This window comes from Hemiscyllium ocellatum, chromosome 7 (genome assembly GCF_020745735.1).
Source record: "Hemiscyllium ocellatum isolate sHemOce1 chromosome 7, sHemOce1.pat.X.cur, whole genome shotgun sequence".
NCBI classification, from domain to species: domain Eukaryota; kingdom Metazoa; phylum Chordata; class Chondrichthyes; order Orectolobiformes; family Hemiscylliidae; genus Hemiscyllium; species Hemiscyllium ocellatum.
The window spans coordinates 26860053-26872483 of record NC_083407.1 but is presented as its reverse complement, the minus strand read 5'-3'; the positions used below and the strand labels follow the sequence as shown (position 1 = coordinate 26872483).

Genomic DNA, 12431 nt, shown 5'->3' with positions numbered 1-12431 from the left:
AAGACGCAGGAGTCATAGGTAGATGGGGTCACGAAGAAGGCATTTGGTACACAAAAGGTCAATGCATTGAATATAGGAGTTGGGAGATCATGTTGTGGCTGTACAGGACATTGGTTAGACCACTTTTGGAATTCTGCGTTCACTTCTGGTCTCCCTGCTATAGGAAAGATGTTCAACTTGAAAGGGTGCAGGAAAGAATTACAAGTTTGTTGCCAGGGTTGGAGGGTTTGAGCTATCGGGAGAGGCTGAACAGGCTGGGGCTGTTTTCCCTGGACCGTCAGTGGTTGAGGGGTGACCTTATAGAATATAATCATGAGGGGCATGGATAGGATAAATATCCAAGGTCTTTTTCCCAGGTTAGGGAAGTCCAAAAGTAGAGGGCATAGAGAATAAGGATGAGAGGGGAAAGATATGAAAGAGACCTAAGTGCCAACCTTTTGAAGCAGATGGTGGTGTGTGTATGGAATGAGTTGTCAGAGGAAGTGATGGAGGCTGGTACAATTACAGCATTTAAAAGGCATCTGGACGGATACATGAACAGGAAGGGTTTAGAGAGATATGGGCCAAATGCTGGCAAATGGGACTAGATTAATTTAGAATAAGTGCTCAAAATTGATGAGTTGGACCGAAGGGTCTGTTTCCATGGTGGACAACCCTACGACTCTATGACATTCTTGTTTTGCATTCAAAATTGCTCTTAAGTTGTTTTAGATCATTTCCATGTTGTTCAGAGAGATAGAACAAAGAAAATGTACAGCCATGGAACAGGCCCTTCGGCCCTCCAAGCCTGAGCTGATCCAAATGTACTGTCTAAACCTGTCAGTCAATTCCTAAGCCTTTGTAGCTCTCTGCTCCCCACCTACTCATGTATCTGTCCAGACCAATCTTAAATGAATCTACCGTGCCTGCTTCTACCACTTCTGCTGGCAACGTGTTCCCAAAGCCCACCACCCTCTGTGTGAAGTACTTACTGCGTGTATCGCCCTTAAACTTTCCACCTTTCACTTTGAAAGTATGACCTCTCGTTACTGAATCCTTCACCCTGGGAAAAAGCTTGTCTCTATCCACCCTATCTATACCCTTCATGATTTTTGTAAACCTCAATCAGGTCCCCCCTCAATCTTATTTTCTCTGGTGAAAATAAACCTAACCTACTCAACCTCTCTTCATCCCACCACCTTCCATACCAGACAACATCCTCGTAAACCTTCTCTGCACCCTCTCCAAAGCGTCCACACCCTTCTGGTAATGTGGCGAGCAGAACTGTACACAGTATTTTAAATGCAGCCGAACCAATGTCTTGTACAATTTTAACATGACATGCCAGCTCTTATACTCAATACCCCGTCCAATGAAGGCAAGCTTGCTGTATTCCTTTTTGACCACTCTGTCCACCTGTACAGCAACCTTCAGGGTACAATGGACCTGCACTCCCAGGTCTCTCTGCCCATCAATATTTCCCAAGGCTCTACCATTCATTGTATAATTTGCTCTAGAATTAGACTTGCCTAAATGCATCACCTCACATTTGTCTGGATTGAAAGCCATCTGCCACTTTTCCGCCCAACTCTCCAGTCTATGTATATCCTCCTGTATTCTCTGACAGTCCCTTATGCTTTCTGTTACTCCACAAATCTTTGTGTTATCTGCAAACTTGCTGATCATACCAATGGTGCCCTCTTCCAGATCAGTTATGTATATTACAAACAACAGTGGTCCCAATACTGACCCCTGTGGAACACCATTGGTCACCTTTCTCTATTTTGAGAAACTCCCTTCAACTACTACTCTCTGTCTCCTGTTGCTTAACAAGTTCTTTATCCACCTAGCTAGAACACCCTGCACACCATGTGAGTTCACTTTCTCCATTAGTCTACAATGGGGAACCTTATCAAATGCCTTACTAAAGTCCATGTATATGACATCAACAGCCCTTCCTACATCTAACAACTTGGTCACTTCCTCAAAGAACTCTATTAAATTGGTAAGGCACGATCTCCCCCCACACAAAACCATGTTGCCTATCACTGATAAGCTCATTCTTTTCTAAATATAAATAGATCCTATCTCTCAGTACTCTCTCCAACAACTTCCCCATCGCCGACGTCAGGCTCACTGGTCTGTAGTTACCCGGAATATCCCTACTAGCCTTCTTGTACAGGGGACAACATGAGCAACCTTCCAGTCCTCCGGCACCTCACCTGTGTTTAAGAATGCCACAAAGATATCTGTCAGGGCCCCAGCTATTTCCTCTCTCGCCTCCCTCAGCAACCTGGGATAGATCCCATCTGGTCCTGGGGATTTGTCCACCTTAATAACCTCTAGCATACCATCACATCTTCCCTGCTTATGCCAACGAGATCCAGACTAATCAAACTTCTATCTGTAATCTTAAGATTCATCATGTCCCTCTCCTCAGTGAACACTGATGCAAAGTAATCATTCAGAATCTCACCCATTCTCTCAGGTTTGGCACACAGCCTTAAAATATTTAATGCATGGGCAATGATTTAAACTAAAAGAAGAAGACATGTGCTTTATTACATTTGAAACGCTGTTTCAGTTCAGCAACTCTTAAGCTTCCACATCAAGCTGATTTGTATTTGTGCCTGAAGTTAACCGTAGTTACTGAGTTGTGAGGTGAGAAGGTCACAGACCTTCTATTTTGAATAGTTGTAGGCATTAAGCAGATTTTTGAAGCCATTTAGGATTTCTTTTCTACATGTCCTAATGACCTCTGCTTTTTTTTGGAAATTAGTCCAGAAATTTTCTGGTCATTGAAACTTCTCACTTAACATCCTTGATCCACTTTTGAAAATGGTAAGGAAAGTAACATTAAGCAATTGGATATTTCCATTGGTGTTGACATAGAAACCTGAGTTAAGTACTTCTGACCATTTCTTATCAGAAAATAAATGTTTTAACTGTATAAATGTAAAATAAGTTTGAATATAAGTAGCACAACATTCAGCAACAAATGGTGTGGAGTTATTCACCGGCCATTTAATTGCAGATTACTGGGCTTCATTGGCAGTTATTGACTTGCTGTGAGCAGTAAATTGAATGCCTCACTGGCCACCGCCAGTTTGTTGGCTTCCTTTGTTGACGTGGATTGCAGGTTTGAATGGAAAGATGTACAGGGTACTCAGAAAGTTGTGGATTGGAGGAGAGTGACAGACTACAGTTTTGTGTATTCCTACAGAACTTGCCGCGCTCGCGAATTCTGGAGGGAGGGGTTGGCAGGTAAGGGCAATGGATGTGGTGTAGTGGTGAGGAAATGGGCTTGCAGGGAACGCTACGTTCTGGCAGAAGGGTTTCTACTGAGCTGCTTGTCATGTATTGCTGGGGATATTTGCGGGCTTCAATGTGCTAACCTCTGCATTAGTCTGTCATCGGGACTGACTCGATGGAGTGAGCTGATTCTTTTACATAGCACCATTCCACTGATTGTAAAGGAGTGATGGAAAATTAAGGAACGGTGCACTGACTGCCAGGTCCGGGTTGCTAGACGGTCATCCAGACATAATTTGGGAATGGAATGTCAGATCCCTTCTAGGTCAGTGGCAGGTGAAAGGGCTCCACAAGCTGGGGGAGGCTTTTGCAATGTCCACAGAGTGCAGAGCAGTCCAGCCAAACGGCAGCAGGGCAAACAGAGCGCAGCCCGACAATAAATCTGTCTTACCATATCGACTCTCAGTAGCTGCAAGGGCCACTTGGCTCATTGTGGGAGGCATTAGCCTTGTAACATTATCACTGGACTGTTAATCCAGACACCCAGGTAAAATTCTGGGGATCGGAGTACAAATCCCATCATGGCAAATGGTGGAATTTGAATTCACTAAACAAAATCTGGAATTAAGGGTTTAATGACCATGAAACCATTGCTGAATGTCAGGAAAAAAATATCTAGTTCACCGATGTGCTTTAGGGAGGGAAACTACCCAGTCTGGCTTCCACATGACTCTAGATCCACAGCAATGTGGTTGACTCTTACCTGCCCTCTGGGCAATTAGGGATGAGTAATAAATGCTGGCCTGGCCAGCGATGCCGTCATCTTGTGAATGAGTAATTAAAAAATGTACTGGCACACTGTTTGGGAGGAGTTTGAATCCACTAGGTCAGACCAAGGAAAACCACGGCAATTGACATTGCCATTTGTGGATGCACTGTCAGCTTCTTTGCTGTGGAATATCTCAGATCCAGAGCCTGTGAAATGCAGGTCATGAAGCACTCAGGCAAATGCTGTTGTAGTCCACTTTGCAGCATAGACATGTTCCCTATTTTAACAACAACGCTGTAAGAAAGTAGCATTGACCAAGTCAAAATGTTAAGTGAGAAGTTAGTGGATGAGCCAGTTAGTGATACCAGCTTCTACACTGTAACCCCTTGAATTAAGCAGCTCATTCCCAGAGCCATTGTAACTGTTCAGCTTACTTATTCTCCCAGTTTGGCAATAAACACACCTGCTGATACAATACAACTTTCGAGTTTAAAGAACCACTTAGTAATATGACTCCCTCTTGATCCTGAATTCTGAAAGAGAATTCACCAAAGGCCTGTTAGAGCCACTGAGTCATGCCATTCATTAAATTAGTTGAAACCAGAAAGAGTAAGTCGATTGGTCTCCTACCTTTTCAATAATAACCTAAAATGCCTTATTTCACTTTCAGTGTGACTGAAGAGAGATTTTTCTAAAATATCTTATAAGCTTTCCATTAATGCTTTATAAATGTTGTTCTGGGTCACCTCGAAGAACAGTTACTGAATCATAGAATCAACCAGTACAGAAGCAGATTGTTCAGTCCAACATACCTGAACCATATTTTTAGAAAATGCTGACCAGTTCATCCTGTTGACTTACCCTTGCCACCCCCACCTCATAGCCTAAGATATTTTCTTATCAACCTGTTCAGAGATGTAATTATGCACATCTGGAGCAGGGGGGGGCATGAATCCAGGACTGCTGGCTCACAGGTAGGGACACTACCACTACATTAATAGAGTACCCATCCCTCATAGCCCTGCAATTTTTTTCCATTTCAAGTATTTATCCAGTTACCTTTTTGGAAACTCACTTTTGAAACTGCTTTCGCTGCCTTTTCAGGCTGTACTTTCCAATGGCAATACTCTAAACCTTTAACAAATTACCCTCTAGTTCCTTTTGACAAGTGATTTAAATCTCTGCCCTCTGGTTATCATTCCTTTGACTGGTGGAGACAGCTTGTCCCTATCTACCTGAGTGAAAACCCATCAATTTTGAACACACTTGGTATTTTTGGTTCTAGTTTTCATGCAGTATAAATTCAGAGCTGAACTCCAGGGTTGAATTTGGAGTGAACCTCCCTCCTCATTCAGTGGACAAAGCACTGTTTGCAAATAAATTCTGACTAACAATTTAGAGACAACATACAGGATGAGGGTGATTTACCAGAACTTACTGGATGCTAAAGTTTCTCATTTTTTTTGTCTTTTGAACATATACTAATTGTTATGTAGGGTGTCTTCCTTATTCTTTGATGTGATGTGGGAATTGCTGTCAAGCATCCTTTATTGACTATTGCTGATTGTCCTTGAACTGATTTGCTTGCTCCACTATTTCACAAAGCAGTTAGGAATCAGTCTCCAATACTGTGGGTCTGGAGTCAAATGTAGGCCAAATGAATCTGCTAGCGAAGAGTGTGGTGCTGGAAAAGCACAGCCAGTCAGGCAGCATCCGAGGAGCCAGAGAGTCGACGTTTCGAGTATAAGCTCTTCATCAGAATCTTCCTGATGAAGAGCTTATGCTCGAAATGTCGACTCTCTTGCTCCTTGGATGCTGCCTGATTGCTGTGTTTTTCCAGCACCACACTCTTTGACTCTGATCTCTAGCATCTGCAGTCCTCACTTTCTCCTGGATGAATCTGCTAGACTAGGTAAGATTGGCAGATTCCTGGTCAGAGGGTGTTATTGAACCAGAAAGGATTTTACAACAATCAATGATGGTTTCATGGTCACCATGACTGAGACTAGCTTTACATACCTAATTCAATAATTGAATCTAAATCCTACCAGCTGCCTGGAGGGATTTGACGTATTGTTCCCAGAGCATTAACCTTGACCTCTGGATTAGCAGTCCAGTGACATTGCCATCATACCATCAATTCCCTGTTTAGAAGTATCTAAACCTCACTCAACCCCTCTTGACTATGATTTGGCTGATCAATATTTTTATTGTCAACTTAATCATTGAGATATTTTGGTCCAGGGTTCGAAAAAGGGGGGATGGTGGTGGTTGAGTGGTGGGCTGGATTGTTAGTGGAGGTGATGGAACTGCAGTGAAATCCTAAATAAATGGACTGAGTATTTCAGATGAAACTCAGATTGTTTTCTGTCTCCTCCCAGCAACTTTTGAGAAAAATTCCCCTTTGGCCATATTACATTGCAGACTGACTTTTACAGGGTGTGTCTAGAGATATACCTAGACGATTTGAATTTTCTACTTATTTCTTCACTGATAGATCAGCAGCACCTACCCTTGAGCTTAACCAAAGAGACACATTGCTCACCTGTGAATGGTTGTCCCTTCATTTCCTGACGAAAATGTGTTTTAGACACTTAGCTATAATCTCATTGCTGCCTCTGATATTCCTGCTCAGCAAGTCATGTGCCTTAGTTACAGCACTAAAGGTGCAGTTGGCCACCTCACTGGAATTTGGGAGTGTCATCAGCCTGTGGTGGATGGAAGTCTTCCCTGGCTTGTCAAAAAGATCAGTGGAAGCTTTTAACCCTTTAAGCTTGATACATGCTGATTCTTATGTGTACTACCCTTTCGTTAACTTACTCTTTATAGGTTTCCTTTTCTTTGCTAATCAGAAAATAAGCAGTGGTTAAATACCACATCATTGCTTCACAATTCTACTGATCTTGGGCATTATATTTGTAATTGTTTTAGGAAAAGCTGGAGTAGTATTTTGGGTGTATTCTGTGCTGAAAGGCTGATGTTCATCTGATAGCTGCCAGTTATTACCAGAAAGACTTACTGATGCGTTCCTCATTTTCTGTGCACCGCTTACTCTAAGAGATAGTGCCATCATGCCTCTGAAAACATAATCTAGCGAGCTCATTAATTTGTGAATAAGAGCCAGAAGAACCTTTAATGCAGCTGCACCAGCAACTGTGTGAAGTGCGACATTATTGCTGTGTGCTTTGAAGTCCTGATGAAGAAAATTCCATCCCATCTCTGAGAAGCCCCAGCATTCCCTCATAACATATCAGACATGGGATCAGTTAACATATTCAAACAGACTGCATTCAAGCAGAATGCCTAAGGCTCCTTTTTTTCACTGAATATTTCCCACCATACTTCCATCTTGATCATTACGTCCTGCATGGGGGTGTAATTGTCCCTCAGTTTTTCTTGCTATGGGCCATGGGGACAAAGGCCCAATTAAGACTATGGGAATTGATCCAGATTCAAAGATCTACAAAGCTATTGTTTTACTGACTTAATTACGGTGAGATTGGTGATTCCATCTGAAGTCTCCATAATTACCAGAGGCCAGCATTGGATTTGTTTGTAAAATATCAAAGCTAACACTCTGATGATTTTGAGTGTTGATGTTTATTTGCAACAAAGTTGAAACAAGGATGGTGTTTTTTAATTATGCTTCAGAGACTCACAACCTTAGTACCTGAGATGTGCATAATTTTCTATGGTTAAGTACATTGGGCCCAAACTCCATTTGATTTAGGAAAATATATTCTGAGGGCTTGATAGTGTGAATATTTAAGGGCCAGAGTTTCACCTTAGAGGTGGGAAGCTCAAGTCAGGAGATTCCCTGATTCTGCAGGAGCTATCTCCATGTGACTGGAGCCTAGATGCACAAATGTTTTGTTCCAGAGAGTCAGGATTGGGATCAGGCTGGATCGACCAACCAAGAAACAGTTTGGATGCAGGTATGAAAGTAGCAAATGCACAGGCAGCTGGCTAGAAGGCCCGGTTATATTCAAGGCTCCTAAATTTTCTATTCATCATTCCTGAACCTCTACATAATCCCCTTGCCCCCTCTATACTCATATAGGCATGATGGGCAGAGTGGCCACATTGTGCTTCATATAATAATTTTTTGATGTTTCCGTTATCCTTACAAAAATATCAAGTCAGACTTGAATCAAAGTACTGGAGTTCAGCCGAGCATTCATGGTGGAGCCATCGTTGAACTGCACATAGGATCCATCATTGAGTATATTCAAGGATGGCATAACTAGGTTCTTGATCACTCAGAAAATGAAAAGAAATTGGGTGGGACCTGTTCGGCTCATGGGAATTAGGTGAAAGTGAGGACAGCAGATATTGGAGATTAGAGTCGAGAGTGTGTTCCTTGAAAAGCACAGCTGGTCAGGCAGCATTCAAAGAGCAGGAGAGTTGACATTTTGAGCACAAGCCCTTCATCAGGAATGAGGCTGTGAGCCGAGGGGGTGGTGAGATAAATGGGAGGGGGGGTTGGACTGGCGGGAAGGCAGCTGAGAGTGTGGTAGGTAGATGAAGTTTGCGGTAATGGTGAAAGGTCAGAGAAGAGATTGAAGTGGATAACTGGGAAGGAAGATGGACAGGTCATGAGGACACTGCCGAGTTGGAAGATTGGAACTGGGATAAGGTGGGGGGAGGGGAATTGAGGAAACTGGTGAAATCCACATTGATGCCGTGGGGTTGGAGGATCCTGAGGTGAAAGATGGGGCATTCTTCCTTTAGGCATCAGGTGGTAAGGGAGTGCCAATGGTGGAGGCCCCGGAGCTGCATATCCTTGGTGGGGTGGGAGTGGGAGTTGAAGTGGGGCAATGGGGTTGGTTGGTGCAGATGTCCTGGAGATGTTCTCTGAAGCACATGGAAATTAGGTGTTGAGGTCAATCAGCTCTGGTCATGTTGAATGGAGTGGCACAAGCTGGAGTGTTTGTATGATCCATGGTCGAACAGACTCAATAGGCTGAATGGTCTATTTCTGCTCCAATTCTTATTGTCCACCCAGAGATTAAAACAATTCATATTTTTCATTAAGGTGTCAATCCTTTAAATGGTATTTAGTATTGGTTTAGTTCAAGAAGCATTAAACAAATAAGGTACCAGACTGATTTTTAGATTAGATTCCCTACAGTGTGGAAACAGGCCCTTCGGCCCAACAAGTCAACACTGACCCTCTGACTAATGCACCAAATACTACAGGCGATTTAGCATGGCCAATTCACCTGGCCTGCATATCTTTGGATTATGGGAAGAAACCAGAGCACCCGAAATAAACCCACGCAGACACTGGGAGAATGTGTAAACTCCACACAGACTGTGTACAAGGCCAGAATCGAACCTGGGATCCTGGAGCTATGAGGCAGCAGTGCTAACCACTGAGGCACTATGCTGCCCCAAACTTGGAGAAATGGTATTTGCCAGTTAAACCTAAACATACAATTAACTCCTGTTTACTTTCTTCCTTTTCCATTGCAATTTGATTAAAAACATGATAGGAGTGATACATTAATGCCAACTGGAGAAAAAACGCAATATTTTTGAATTACTAAAAGACTTCATTATAAATCTTTCTGCCCAAACACTGTTTCAATCTTTCCAATCATAGAGTCCATATTTGTTTATTCCATGATAACCTCTCTGATATTGTAATGCATCAGAGAAAGGAAACTCAGTGTTAACCTTTTCTAAACTGACACCATTTCACCGGCTTTCAACGTTAGCAAGAACATAGGTACCATAAAACATAGATGCGGAAACAGCCCATTGAATTTACTCTGCAATTCAATCAGATCTGACAATCCCCAACTCTACTTTTCTGCTGACAATCCCCTACTCTCCTGACAATCCTCAACTCTACTTTAAAGGTTTGACAACTTAATGAAAAAATATAAATTGTTTTAATCTCTGGATGGATAATAGGAATTGGAGCAGAAATAGACCATTCAGCCCATCAAGTCTGCAGTACCATTCAATAAGGCCACTGGCTGATCTGACTGTGGCCTTAACTCCACTGCTAACTGCTCCCACATAACCTTTAACTTTCTTGTCAATTAGAAATCTGTTGACTCCAACATTGAGTATAAGATTGTCTTAAGAACCATCATAGTCAAAACAGAATCATGTACCATGACTTCATGATCCATGCCAACACCCATTTATTTTGTGGTGTCATGTTAGCAAACAAATGAGAAAAGCTTGCCAAACAAGGAATTAGAACACAATTTTACTTTTAAGATGAATGAGCTGGAAACTTGCCTCAAGATACTGAAAAGTCTTTCAACGGAATACAATGAATAGAGCTTCTTCATACCTTCAATCCTTCTGAATAATGTAATGGCTTGAATAATGACTCTCTGCAGTGACTATTTTTAAGCAGCTAAATTACTTACATTTAAATTGCCAATGGGAAGCCATTCATATTATTCTCTCCAGCAATCCATTCTTTGCTCATGTAGAACAGCTAACTGCAGTTTTGTGTTAAACAAGAGCTTTCAAGGTCATTTTTGGGACTGGTCAGAGACTGCAGTTCTGTATCTTTGTGATGTACTTATGATAATACACCCTTGAATACAATGGCATATTGTACTCTTGATATTGTTAAGCACAAACCCTCTTTCATTTCCTCCTAGAAAAATTCTAATGCATATCAGATTCACTGACAGAAACTGGATATCGTGATCTGGAAATCTCTCCATTTTTGATACATAAAAATAAGTGCAATCCAGCGGTATGGTTTACTGCTGCAACCTCATCCAAAAAACAGCGACACAACTCCTGCTTCTCTTATTGCCACCTTACCTAATGGTAGTTCTCACTCCTTCCCATTTGCTTGTTCTCAGCCTCCTCAAGAGCCTCTCTTTGTTCAAGACAATGTGCAAGATTAACAGAATCCTTAGTGAGATAAATGTTGTACTTTGGTTAGTAGCTTAAAATGAATGATTTAGCACAGGTACTATTATATCTTATAGGAGAAAGTAAGGACTGCAGATACTGGAGATCAGAGTCGAGAGTGTGGTGCTGGAAAAGCACAGCAGGTCAGGCATCAGGAATGCCCAGACATTCCTGATGAAGGGCTCTTGCCTGAAACTTCAATTCTCCTGCTCCCCGGATGCTGCCTGACCTGCTGTGCTTTTCCAGCATCACACACTCAACTGTTATACCTCCCCTAATTTTCAGTTTTGTTGATTAAGTTGCCATTAAATGAAATGCTGATCTATGTGAAATTGAATCCTAGTTGTTAGCTGTATTTCTCTTTTGGCTAACTGCTTTTGTCACTTGTGTGTTAATGTGGTACAGGATATAGAGTGAGTCTTAACTTTGAGTTGCAATCTCTACAGCTCCATCTTATTTCTTAGTCTGTTCTTCTACTGGGAAGAAAAAGCTGAGAAATGCTATGGAGAATAACAGCTGCCCTTTGATCCAATCAACGTTGCTTGAACATCTTTCTCCATTCAACTCAGTCTGCTTTGTGCCAACACCATAACATTCTTTCCTAGCAAATATGGCTAATCATATTTTTATAGAGTCATAGAGATGTACAGCATGAAAACAGACCCTTCGTTCCAACCTGTCCAGTTTATGATTGTAATAACTTTAAAGCCCAGTAAAAAGGGAAGAGATGAAAATCCTGTGTCCAAATTGCCCTGAGCTCTAAATTTTCAGATCCTGTGCCAGTGGAGCATTGTTACAGTTCAATTCTTAGCTCTTTCTACACTCACTCCACTGTTAGTCAAAACACATCAGGGAATGCACCGGGAATCTGACTTCTACTGCTCAGTAGAACACCATACAGGGGAATTCCAACCAATTTTTTCAGAATGTATTCCTTGAACACTGCAAATGCTAACATTTACGCCTTGGTTCCAATAATCCAATAGTATGTGTGACATACCTGTTAACATCAGCAGAATACAGTATTCAACTGAATCAATCTTGTGTTATTGGGTCTATCAGTTTATTTCAGCACTGGCATATGAGATACCTGAACAGCATTACTATTAATGATGCTGTGCTATGTTATTCTAACATCCACTTCTCGCTACCGTTTGTTCATGTGAATCTATAAGGACTATCTAATTAGCCCAGGTGGATCATAGGCCTCAAAATTCATAAATCCTTGAATGTTGTACTTAAACTTTATTGGGTAATAATATTTACCAGGAAATTTAATAGTGCAAGCTGCTGAGTATCAATCACAGGTTTGCTACCGAAAGTAAAAAAGTCAGGATTTTACCTTTATGAACATTTTAGATTTAGGTAGATGGCTGCCTAACTATTTCCATTAAGTAAAAAATGAGGTCTGCAGATGCTGGAGATCACAGCTGCAAATGTGTTGCTGGTCAAAGCACAGCAGGCCAGGCAGCATCTCAGGAATAGAGAATTCAACGTTTTGAGCATAAGCCCTTCATCAGGAAACCTTTCCATTGGCTGC

The 12431-nt window shown here is 41.8% G+C and overlaps 1 protein-coding gene across 1 annotated transcript in view; it reads left to right on the top strand.

The window, feature by feature from the left end:
• The window catches only part of lypd6 (LY6/PLAUR domain containing 6), a 229020-nt gene that overhangs the window by 201340 nt on the left and 15249 nt on the right, over positions 1 to 12431 (top strand). The window lies entirely within an intron of this gene.